The 10,257-nt window shown below is 55.3% G+C and overlaps 1 long non-coding RNA gene across 1 annotated transcript; it reads right to left on the bottom strand.

Moving 5' to 3' along the window:
- Positions 1–265: 265 nt before the first annotated feature.
- Positions 266–5,231, bottom strand: LOC118670267. The gene is made up of 3 exons (XR_004972268.1): positions 5,107–5,231; positions 3,343–3,644; positions 266–870 (listed from the first exon to the last, which is right to left on the bottom strand). It is a non-coding gene; the product is annotated as an uncharacterized LOC118670267 (long non-coding RNA).
- Positions 5,232–10,257: the final 5,026 nt, after the last annotated feature.

Raw genomic sequence — 10,257 nt, 5'->3', positions numbered from 1 at the left:
TCCCAACGCTCCGGGCTCCCTCTCAGCCCAGTTTCACCGATTAATTTGGATGGAGGAGGAGTTTTTGGAAAAATGCTTTCTCACCCAGGCGCCCGGAGGAGCCCCGAGGCAGGGGTGCTGAGCCAGGAGAGAACGGCGCGTCTCTGCAGACCCCGTTTTTGTGTGCTTTTAAAAAAATATTTTTATTGATTTCAGAGAGGAAGGGAGAGAGAGAAACATCAACGGGAAGCAAGCCCACAACCCGGGCCTGGGCCCTGACCGGGAATCGAACCGTGAACCTCCTGGTTCATAGGTCGATGCTCAACTGAGCCATGCTGGCCAGGCCAGGCCCTGGTTTAACCTGCCTCAGCCACGAGGGTTTCCATCTTTCTAGAGGACTGTGGACATGACGAGGCTTCACACTCTCACATAAGTTCGTCTTAGAGAAGGTCTGTCCGCCGGGAATGAGACAGGGAGGATGGAGAGGGTCTCAAGGGGCCAGGGAGACTGACTGGACCTTAGCGTGGGAGGCAGGCCCAGGTGGCACCAGGGACCTCCCTCTCAGTCACCGTTAATGCCCCGACTTCCCAGGTGCACGGCCAGCTCTGGCGCCTCTGGGCCATGGATGCTGCCATTCCCTTAGGCATTCACTGGTCCTGCATTTACTCGTGTGTCCACACATCCGCCTGATTTCTTTCCACCACCGAGTGGTCCTGAGTCTCTGGAACGAGGCAGGTTTGACATCAGGCGGAGGGACAGACTGCGCAGGTGCGGACGGGGCAGGTGGTCAGGCACGCCTGCCTGCAAGATGCGGATGACAGAGGAGCGGGAAGATGAGCCGATGAGCCGTGTGGGACAGAGACGCCCTGCCCCAGGTAGCAAGGAGTCTTCCTAATAGGGAAAGAAGAGACCAAATGAGGAGGGGCTCAAACGGGATGGGGGAGGGGTGTGTTTTCCGGTCTAACCTATTGCAAGACCTGCCGAGATCCAACCTCTGATCCCCTCACTCCTCTGCTTGGGACCCCCGCCCCCGCCCCCCCAGGCTCCCTGTTCCCTGCAGATTGAGGCCTGTGCAAGTGTCCACGCATTGCATGGTCCGGGCCCCTCCTACCCTTCTGGAATGATCTCCCCCCTCTCCCTCTGGCCTTTTATGTCCATCCTGGTGGTCTCACTCTCTATTTCCCGACACTGGCTCTTCCTCCGTCTCCTCTTCCAAAAGACTCGCATGCCATGGCCCCGCACGGCAAACCCAAGCACATGTGCAGCGCGGGCTGGAGGTAGATGACTGCAGCGCCTCCAGTACTAAGTGGCTGACATCTCACTAAGCAACTTAAAAAGGAATGTTGTCCCCATGACAGCGATATTTTCGATGCTGTTAAATAAAACCTTAAAGGTGTTTCTTTAAAATTAAACATGACAGGAGGCATGTGGGTGTATGAGGGCTTCCCTGGGCAGACACCGCGGGGGCTGCCGAGGTGGGGGGCATAGTAGCAGCACTAACCACACTCCTGGCCTATGTGTGGCTGTTCCCACAGGACCCTCGAAACCCCCCTATTCACATCCCACACAGTGAGGGGCGGTTACCAGGATCCCAGAGTGAGTCCTCGCTGTGGGGCACTGAGAGGTCCTGTTGGGAGCTCAGCACGGCCCTTCCTGTGCTCCAGGCCCACCACCCCTGACCACGGCCCAGCTCTGTCCTCTCCCCTGGGCCCCGGGGTGTCCAGAGGTTGTCCTCACCCTCCTGGCCTGGCCACTGGGTCCCAGGAGCCCCACCCAGAGCTGACTCCCAGTCCAGGCTGATACTCAGCTGCATGTTAATGAGAAGAAACATGACACCAGTTTCTTAGATGACCTTGTGCAAACTAGTCCTTGATTCTAAAACACCTGGGACATGTCACATGGGAGGCAGTGAGGCGTCCAGGTCTGAAGAATTAGCAGGAATGGCCGATGCCCGAGCTCTGGCTCCAGTCCCCACCAACCCCGCTCATCTGGGAACTCAGGCAGCCCTCAGTCACCCGGGAGGGGTGGCCGCCGTGGGGCGGGGCCTGGGACTTCCCTGCAGCTCAGACCCCACACCCTCCAGTTGGGGGAAAGCCCTGTGGACCCCCAGAGTTCATCAGATCCCCCTCTTCAGGAAAACCAAGAACAGCAATCCTCAGCTGGCCTGTGGGCATAGGGCTGCTACAGACCCCCTCGTATCATAAGAAGAAAAGGTTATGATTTCTTTATATAATAAAAGTAGTAAGTGCTCATTCAGGAAGTCTGGCCAGTACCGGAAGCAGAGCAGAGACTGCCTCCTAACCGTGTCGCCCTTCTTGGTCTTTTCTCCCGGCGTTCAGTTAGAATTCTCTGATTTTTAAAAAGTGCATTTGCCGTAATGGCCTTCCTGTAACGTGATGTGGTGCAGACCATTTAGTTCCCTGCTAATGTTCGATCATAAGAAATTCCCCGTGTGATGATGAGCGCGGCATTAATATCATTTTAAATGGCAACGTGGAACATTGCAATTCTATTATTTCCCCAACTGTTTCGCGATTGCTGGGCATTTACGCTATAGGTCATTGTTTCTGGCAATAATAGGCGAGTGAACGAATGGAACCTCCAGGTGATGTGCTAGGAAATTAACCGTCACCCATAGCAGGAGCGCCTCTTCTCGCCTCAGCTTCCAGTAGTTTCTATGCGGCTCATTAGCGCTTGGATTTCAAGGTCAAATATTCGTCCACCTGCGCCCGGCCCGCAAGGCTCCGTGGTTGAGCCTGTACCTATGAACCTGGAGGTCAGGGTTCGATTCCCGGTCGGGGCACGTGCCCGGGTTGTGGGCTGGATCCCCAGTAGGGGGCTGTGCAGGAGGCAGGCGATCAATGCTTCTCTCTCATCACTGATGTTTCTATCTCTCTCTCCCTCTCCCTTCCTCTCTGACATCAATACAAAAATATGAAATATTAAAAAAATATATTTAAAAAAACGACTTCACGTGCCCAGTGGTGCCATAGTGGAGGGCTCACAGCATGTGTTGAATTGCCACTTATTCGATCGTTCACTTGCCCACTCACTCATTCAACAATTATTGTGCCCATCTGTGCAGCCGGTGACACCACGGGAGCACACGGAGGGGGCTGGCCGGTGGTCAGGACATCCCATCCCATCTCTGTTGGCATATAAGGCGAATGGGGACCGGGTAACTGGCCCCGTGCATGTGGCTGGTGCCCGCTGCGTCCCCCAAGGTGTAATTAAAGAGATGCATGCTAATTGCTCACTTGGTTAAGGAATGTTCACTGAGACAAATGAGCCTCTGCTTTCCCAATAATTAGCTATGCAAACCAACACCCACTTTCCTCCCCAGTGAGATGAATGGGAACTTACACCCCGGAGCCGGTTTCCAGCCGCCCTATTTGTTAGCGGTTTCCACTTCAGCGCCTTCGCCTCACAAAAGCAAATGACGCCATAAAGACGCGGCGTAAAACCATAACTGGGAAACGTCCTTCTGATTTTGGAGGGCACGCCACGCTCTCTTACGGTTGGAGACAAAGACGCCATTCGGCTGGAGTGTCACGCTGTTTCCGAGAGAAGAGGGTTCGAAGGGCTTAAGGGACAGTGGCTTCCAGTGGCACATTTCACAGTTACTTATTTTTAGTCCTCACCTGAGAATGCTTTTCCACTGATTTCTAGAGAGAGTGGGAGGGAGGGAGGAGGGGGAAAGAGAGAGAGGAAGAGAAACATTGATGTGAGAGAGACACATCGATTGGTTGCCTCCTACGTGTGCCCTGACCAGGGACAGGGACCGAACCTGCAACCCAGGTGCGTGACCTTGACCAGAATAGAACCCAAGACCCTCCAGTCTGTGGGCTGACGCTCTAACCCAGTGGTTCTCAACCTTCTGGCCCTTTAAATACAGTTCCTCATGCTGTGACCCAACCATAAAATTATTTTCGTTGCTACTTCATACCTGTCATGTTGCTACCGTTATGAATCGTCATGTAAATATCTGATAATGCAGGATGGTCTTAGGCGACCCCTGTGAAAGGGTCGTTCGACCGCCAAAGGGGTCTCGACTCACAGGTTGAGAACCGCTGTTCTAACCACTGAGAAACTGGTCAGGGCTCCAAGTTATTTTTTATTTAAAGTAGTAATGCCTATCCCTTTGGTATATAAAGAATAAATTCTATCAAGCAGAGGTGACTTTTTCTTAAATTATAAAATTGGTGGAAGAAGGAAATACACTTAAAGTTATACTCTTTGGCCAGCGATTCCCTAAGTGTGACATGTGTTCTATTTACCATCTAACTATATCTCTCTATTATCTATTATCTATTTATCTATCTATCATCTAGCTATCATCTAGCTAGCTACCTGTCATCTACCTATTATCTACTTACCTATCACTTATCTATTTATCTTTTAAACCTCTGCGGCTGTGTGTCTGTGGCACGCAGCACAGTGGCTGCACGTAGTAGGTACAGTCAACCTCTGTCTCCAGGTACCACATATGTCATAGATGATGAGGCTCAATGAGGCTGGACGGCCGGCTTGTCAAGGGGCTGCAATGGGAGGGGAGACCGCCCCACCCCTGAAGGGCTCCTGCGCTCCCCTTGGGACGAGGCTGGGTGGGGGCTTGCGGCTCCCTCTCTGCACCTGCACCACCTCCCCGCTTGTCCAGGGCTGTGTCAGCCCCGACTGCTGGCCGCCTGACTGCATTTCCCTGGTGACCGCCATCCAGGCGCCTCCCTGCCCAGGAGCCCCTTCAGACCAGGTGCCAGGGAGAGACCCCACTCTCCTCTCAAGAGTCCGGATTCCCTTTGGTGTCTATCAAACCGGGCTGTTTCCGACATCAAGGCTCGGTCTCCCCGACCACGGTCTCCATCGGCTTCACCTGGGCTTAGCTGTGACTCCACAATCCCCCCTCCCCCCAGCGCTATGTACTGGTCACGTGCGAGGCCACTTGCTGGAACTGCACATTCTCCAGCCCTGCCCCTGACCCCCAAGCAGACGCTGGTGCAGCTGCCGTCCCGATGAACGGGCCTGCAGGTGGCTCGGTGCCCCCCTGCAAGTCTCCTCCCATCGGCTCCGGCGCCCGGGCCTCCTGCCGGGACTTGGGGGCCCTCTGATTCCCACGCTCGGGCCCCTCACCTGGAGCAGGTGTGCGGCGGCCTCGGGGAGAAGCAGCGGTCACAAGCCGAGGCCCGCGGCTGGGCCTCCCGGTAATTTTCCATGGGGTTTGGAAGCGACAGCTCGCTCTGTCCTCGGTCTCTGCGGCAGGCCTGTCGCCGGAGGGGGTCACGTGGGCGTGTGGCTGCCAGCTCAGCGGCCTGGCCGCCTGCCAGCTCCCGGGTGTGCCCTCGGTCCCCAGAGGCATTCCTTCCTTTGTCTTCTTTTCTAGTCTTTAAAACATGTTTATTTTTCAGTTACAGTTGACACACGTACTCTATTAGTTTCAGGTGCGCACCCGGTGAGCGGGCATGACATACCTCACCGAGCGCCGGCCCCATAGACCCCGCACCACCTGGCACACACGCAGTTTTAGAACATCACTGACTGTGTGCCCTGTGCCGTGTTTTCCATCCGTGGCTTTTCTGTCACTACCGATTCCTACTTCTTCATCCCTCCACCTTCTCACCCAGCCCCAGTCCCAGCCCCTCCCCTCTGGCACCCGTCACAGGGGTCTGTGTATCTGAGTCTGTTTCTTTTCTGCTTGTTTATTTTGCTTTTTAGATCCCGTTGTTGGTAGATGTGTATTCGTTGCCATTTTACCCGGAGACGTTGCGTGAGCCGGGACCTTCTATTGGACATCGCGTCATCACATGCCCACCCTCTGGGCTGCGGGGTGACCTGGGCAGCATTTTTGTCGGATGCGGCAACAAGGGAGACACACAGTCTGATCTTTCACGAGGCACACGCTCCACGTCTGGAGAGCGGGACGTGCTGCCGACGCAGCGTTCGCCTCCTGGCCCAGCTCCGACCTCGTCTGCGGGGAGCAGGTGCCCGAGAACCGGTGGCGGAGCGTATGCCTGCTCTGCTGACCCCGTGTGAGCATAGACGCCTGTGTGTTCACGACAGGCTCTCGTTTGTAAAATCACCCTCCTGTGAGCAGGTGGGGGGCTCTGGGGCCCAGGAGCCCTTCGCGGGACGTTTGGCCCTTGAATAACTGAAGCTTTAAAAATGTCCAGAGTAACGCTCACGTGGAATGTAGATCTCACAGCGACCGTCACTGTGATTAGCAGGAGATGACTGTAACGATACAAAAGACACAGTAGCTTCATAATTTATGATCCTCCTGGCCCCAACGCAACATCTTAAAAAATGCAACATTTCAGCGCCATCTGGGAGACGTGCCCAACCAAATTATGTATAAACAAAGTTTTTTATTGACTTGCCCAGATCCGAGTGGAATCAATTATACGTTATTGTTGTCTTTGCCGGCACTGCCAAGTGTGGGACAGCGAAGGGCCTGCGCTCCATAAATCATCCGAGCGTAATTTCCCAGGGGGCCGAGCTTGGTGTGGAAACAAAGCTCTGTTGGTTTTTCTGTTTAGATATATATTTTTTCCTATTCCGAGAGCAAGGCTCTCCGTTCTCCCTGCATCCCAGGGTGGTTTTCCAGGCTCTCGGAGCTGGGCCTGGAGTGTGGCACTGGGGGTTGTGGGTCCTTGGAGCACCTTGGGGATGGCGTGTAGAGAAGGAGAGGCGGGCCCAGGTGATTGCCCTGAAAGCTATTCCTTTAAAAAAAAAAAAAAAAAAAATATATATATATATATATATATATATATATTATTGATTTCAGAGAGAAAAGGAAAGGAAGGGAGAGATAGAAACCTCAAGGATGAGAGAGAATCATGGATCGGCTGCCTCCTGCACGCACCACACCGGGGATGGAGTCTGAGACCTGGGCATGTGCCCTGACTGGGATCGAACCGTGACCTCCTGGTTCACAGGTTGACGCTCAACCACTGAGCCACGCCGGCCGGGCTGCCTCTTGTCCTTAATGTGTCCGTTCCGCCCACACCCTGAGCATCCGTGTGAGTCTGCCCTGGGCCCCCTCGGGGCTGTGATTGTCCACATCCGCTGGTCAGAGCAGGCGGACAATTGTCAGTGAGGTGGGTTCCTGGTGGAGAACCAGGGAGGGACCCGGATTCTCTAGGGATGGGACTCGGGCTGGAAGGATGAGAAGCCGCCAGGCAAAGTGAGAGGGGTGGCGGGTCCAGGAGGGAGCCTCGAGGACCGAGTGGGTCTGGGGCGAGAAGAAGCGGGTGGGGGAGACCAGGCAGGACATTCAGCATCTTCCAGGGCCTGCCTTCACCCCGAGGGCCCGCCTTCACCCCGAGGGCCCCGGGAACTGCTGATGTGCTCACTCAGCGGGGCCGTGAGGACGTCGGCTTGTTAACCAGTAATGTTCCCATGGCAGAGCATGGGGAGAGGCAGTGAGGAAGCCACCGTCACTGTCCCACAGCGAGGATGATGGCCGGGGGGGGGGGGGGGGGGTGCAGGTCCCACAGAAGGTTCCAGACAGGCGAGTGCATGTTTGCAATATTCGACCTCCACAGAATTCTCAGCGGCAGACTCGCTCCTTGCAGGGGTGTGGGGTCAATGCCGATTCCTCCATTTTCCCAGGGCGAGCCGTGGTTCACCTTCCTTCTGGAAAATGATTCTCTCCCGCAGTGACTTCCGGCCTCGCAGACCGGGCCTTGCCGTCCTTTGGTAAAAGATGTGCTTCCACCCCTCGGGGTCCCTTCTCAGCCCCCCTCCTTGCCCCCTCCCCAGGGTGGACAGGACCTGCTCCCTAAGCCCGGAGGGGCAGGGGGAGGCCACTCTGGTCCGCGGCGGCCCAGGAGGACTTCTGACCACGAGAATCCAGCGTTGTTCCTTGGCTCCTTGTAAGCCCCCGTCATTTTTCGCTCTTGGGTTGAATATATGCTTTTATCAATAATAATATCGTTAGGCCTGTAATAGATGCCCAATCCATACTTGCTAAATATTTCAGAATTAGACGAATGGGGATTGTTCTAATTGCCGTAAATTGTGGCTTAATGATTTACTTACGCGGGGGTTTTTCTCCTGGTGAACTGCCGTGTTCGAGGAACGATGCATCTCTTTCGAGCTTGTCAAATGGAGCAGCTACAGGAAATCGTGGCTCTTCCATTCGCGGCCCTCTGAGTGGGCGAGGCCGACACCTGAAGAACGCGCCCCCCCTTACACCACGTGCGGGTCCTACAGATAATGGAGCCGTTCTCTGAGGCCCGGGAATCCGCAGGCCCAGGAGGCTTTGCCAGGAGCAGGAAGCCGGCTGCGTGGAGCCCTTCCCCGAGTGACAGCCCAGTCCCAGTCCTCCACCTTCATCAGCTGTCGCTGCGAGAAGCAATCCCAGGGCCCCAGCACCCGCCACCCACTGGGAAGTCGCGGGTCCCCGGGTGCATCACCACGGCAGTCCCCCGAGCATGGACGTGAGCGTTTCTTTCCCAAACAACGGAGACGCTGCCTCTTACGAAAGGTTGGGAAGCATGTAAACTCTGGGTTTCCCTCGCGACTAGAACCCCGGGCGTCAGGGCTGTTTTGGTGAATCGCTACAATGCTGGGGTGCCGACCGGTACTATTTACGCTGTATCTCTTACGCTAGCCAGCTCTTCTGGGTACAGTTTCTAAGGCAGGGGTGGGCAAACTTTTTGACTCGAGGGCCACAATGGGTTCTTAAACTGGACCGGAGGGCCGGAACAAAAGCATGGATGGAGTGTTTGTGTGAACTAATATAAATTCAAAGTAAACATCATTACATAAAAGGGTACAGTCTTTTTTTTTTAGTTTTATTCATTTCAAACGGGCTGGATCCGGCCCGCGGGCCGTAGTTTGCCCACAGCTGTTCTAAGGGAATCTTACAGCATCCCTACAAGGGCGATGCTCTGACCTCTTCCTAGCCCCGCTTTACAGACAGGAAACAAAGGCCGGGTGAGCTGATTGGCTGGGCCCAGGCCTCAGGCGGGTGAGTGACAGCCTCAGCGAGGACCTGGGAGCAGCTCTCCTCCGTCCTCGCCTTGCTGCCTTGGCCGCTGGCCCCAGAGCTGTGTTCTCTGTAGCTAAGAGGAGAACAGGGAACGCTGCATTCAGTCTGCTCTGAGCGACAATGGGAACTGTGCCTGGAAGTGTTATTTGCAATATACACTGAAACCATTAAACTCGGTAAATATTTATGTAAACACAGCCCCCACGGAAGATTCAGAAGTTCTTTGCGAAGACTGTTCCTAAAAGTTAATAGCTCTGAATAATCCTTCTTGCATTAGAAATGTATATTATTCGCCCTAACCGGTTTGGCTCAGTGGATAGAGCGTCGGCCTGCAGACTGAAAGGTCCCAGGTTCGATTCTGGTCAAGGGCATGTCCCTTGGTTGCAGGCACATCCCCAGTGGGAGGTGTGCAGGAGGCAGCTGATCGATGTTTCTCTCTCATCGATGTTTCTAACTTGCTATCCCTCTCCCTTCCTCTCTGTAAAAAATCAATAAAATAAATTTAAAAAAAAATGTATACTATGGCCCAGCCGGCGTGGCTCAGTGGTTGAGCGCCAACCTATGAACCAGGCAGTCACGGGTTCAATTCTGGGTCAGGGCACAAGCCTGGGTTGGGGGTTCGATCCCCAGTGTGGGGCGTGCAGGAGGCAGCCCATGAATGTTTCTTATCATTGACGTTCCTTTCTCTCTCCCTCTCCCTTCCTCTCTGACATAGATAAAAATGTATATATTTAAAATGTACACCACGAGGTCCAGGCTGAGGAAACAAAAGCGGGGGAAGGGGTTGCTCTGTGCTCCCTGCATTAGGTCAGTTTGACCGGGGCCCTCCTGAGTCCTGAGCTGAGCAGGAGACACACGGGGAATGAGGTGCGTCCCCATCGTGTGTCCCACACAACGGACCAGGCAGCGGGAGGCGTCCCGGCTCCTCCGGCAGCTGACGGGGAGGGAAGTGGGGCTCATTGAGCGGCTGGGCCACGTGGTGCACGTCACACACCCTCACGGGAACCCTTCCCGGTGACCGTTGGTGCCTCTGCTTCACAGATGGGGAGCCCAAGGCGCTCACCCCAGGTCACGTGGTGAACTTGGCAGAGTCAGGTCACACCGCGAGCCCCCTTCTCCCCCTGCCTCCCCTCAGGGAGGGCCAGGGGGGCCAGGGTGGAAAGGCAGGCCTGGCACAGGGAGGGAGAGGGGCGCTGGGGGAGGGCCAGGGGGGCCGGGGTGGAAAGGCAGGCCTGGCACAGGGAGGGAGAGGGGCGCTGGGGGAGGGGTGGGGGCAGAGACCTCTGTGG

This window comes from Myotis myotis, unplaced genomic scaffold (genome assembly GCF_014108235.1).
Source record: "Myotis myotis isolate mMyoMyo1 unplaced genomic scaffold, mMyoMyo1.p scaffold_m19_p_15, whole genome shotgun sequence".
NCBI lineage: Eukaryota > Metazoa > Chordata > Mammalia > Chiroptera > Vespertilionidae > Myotis > Myotis myotis.
The sequence above is the reverse complement of the archived record's forward strand: the minus strand, read 5'-3'. Positions and strand labels throughout refer to the sequence as shown.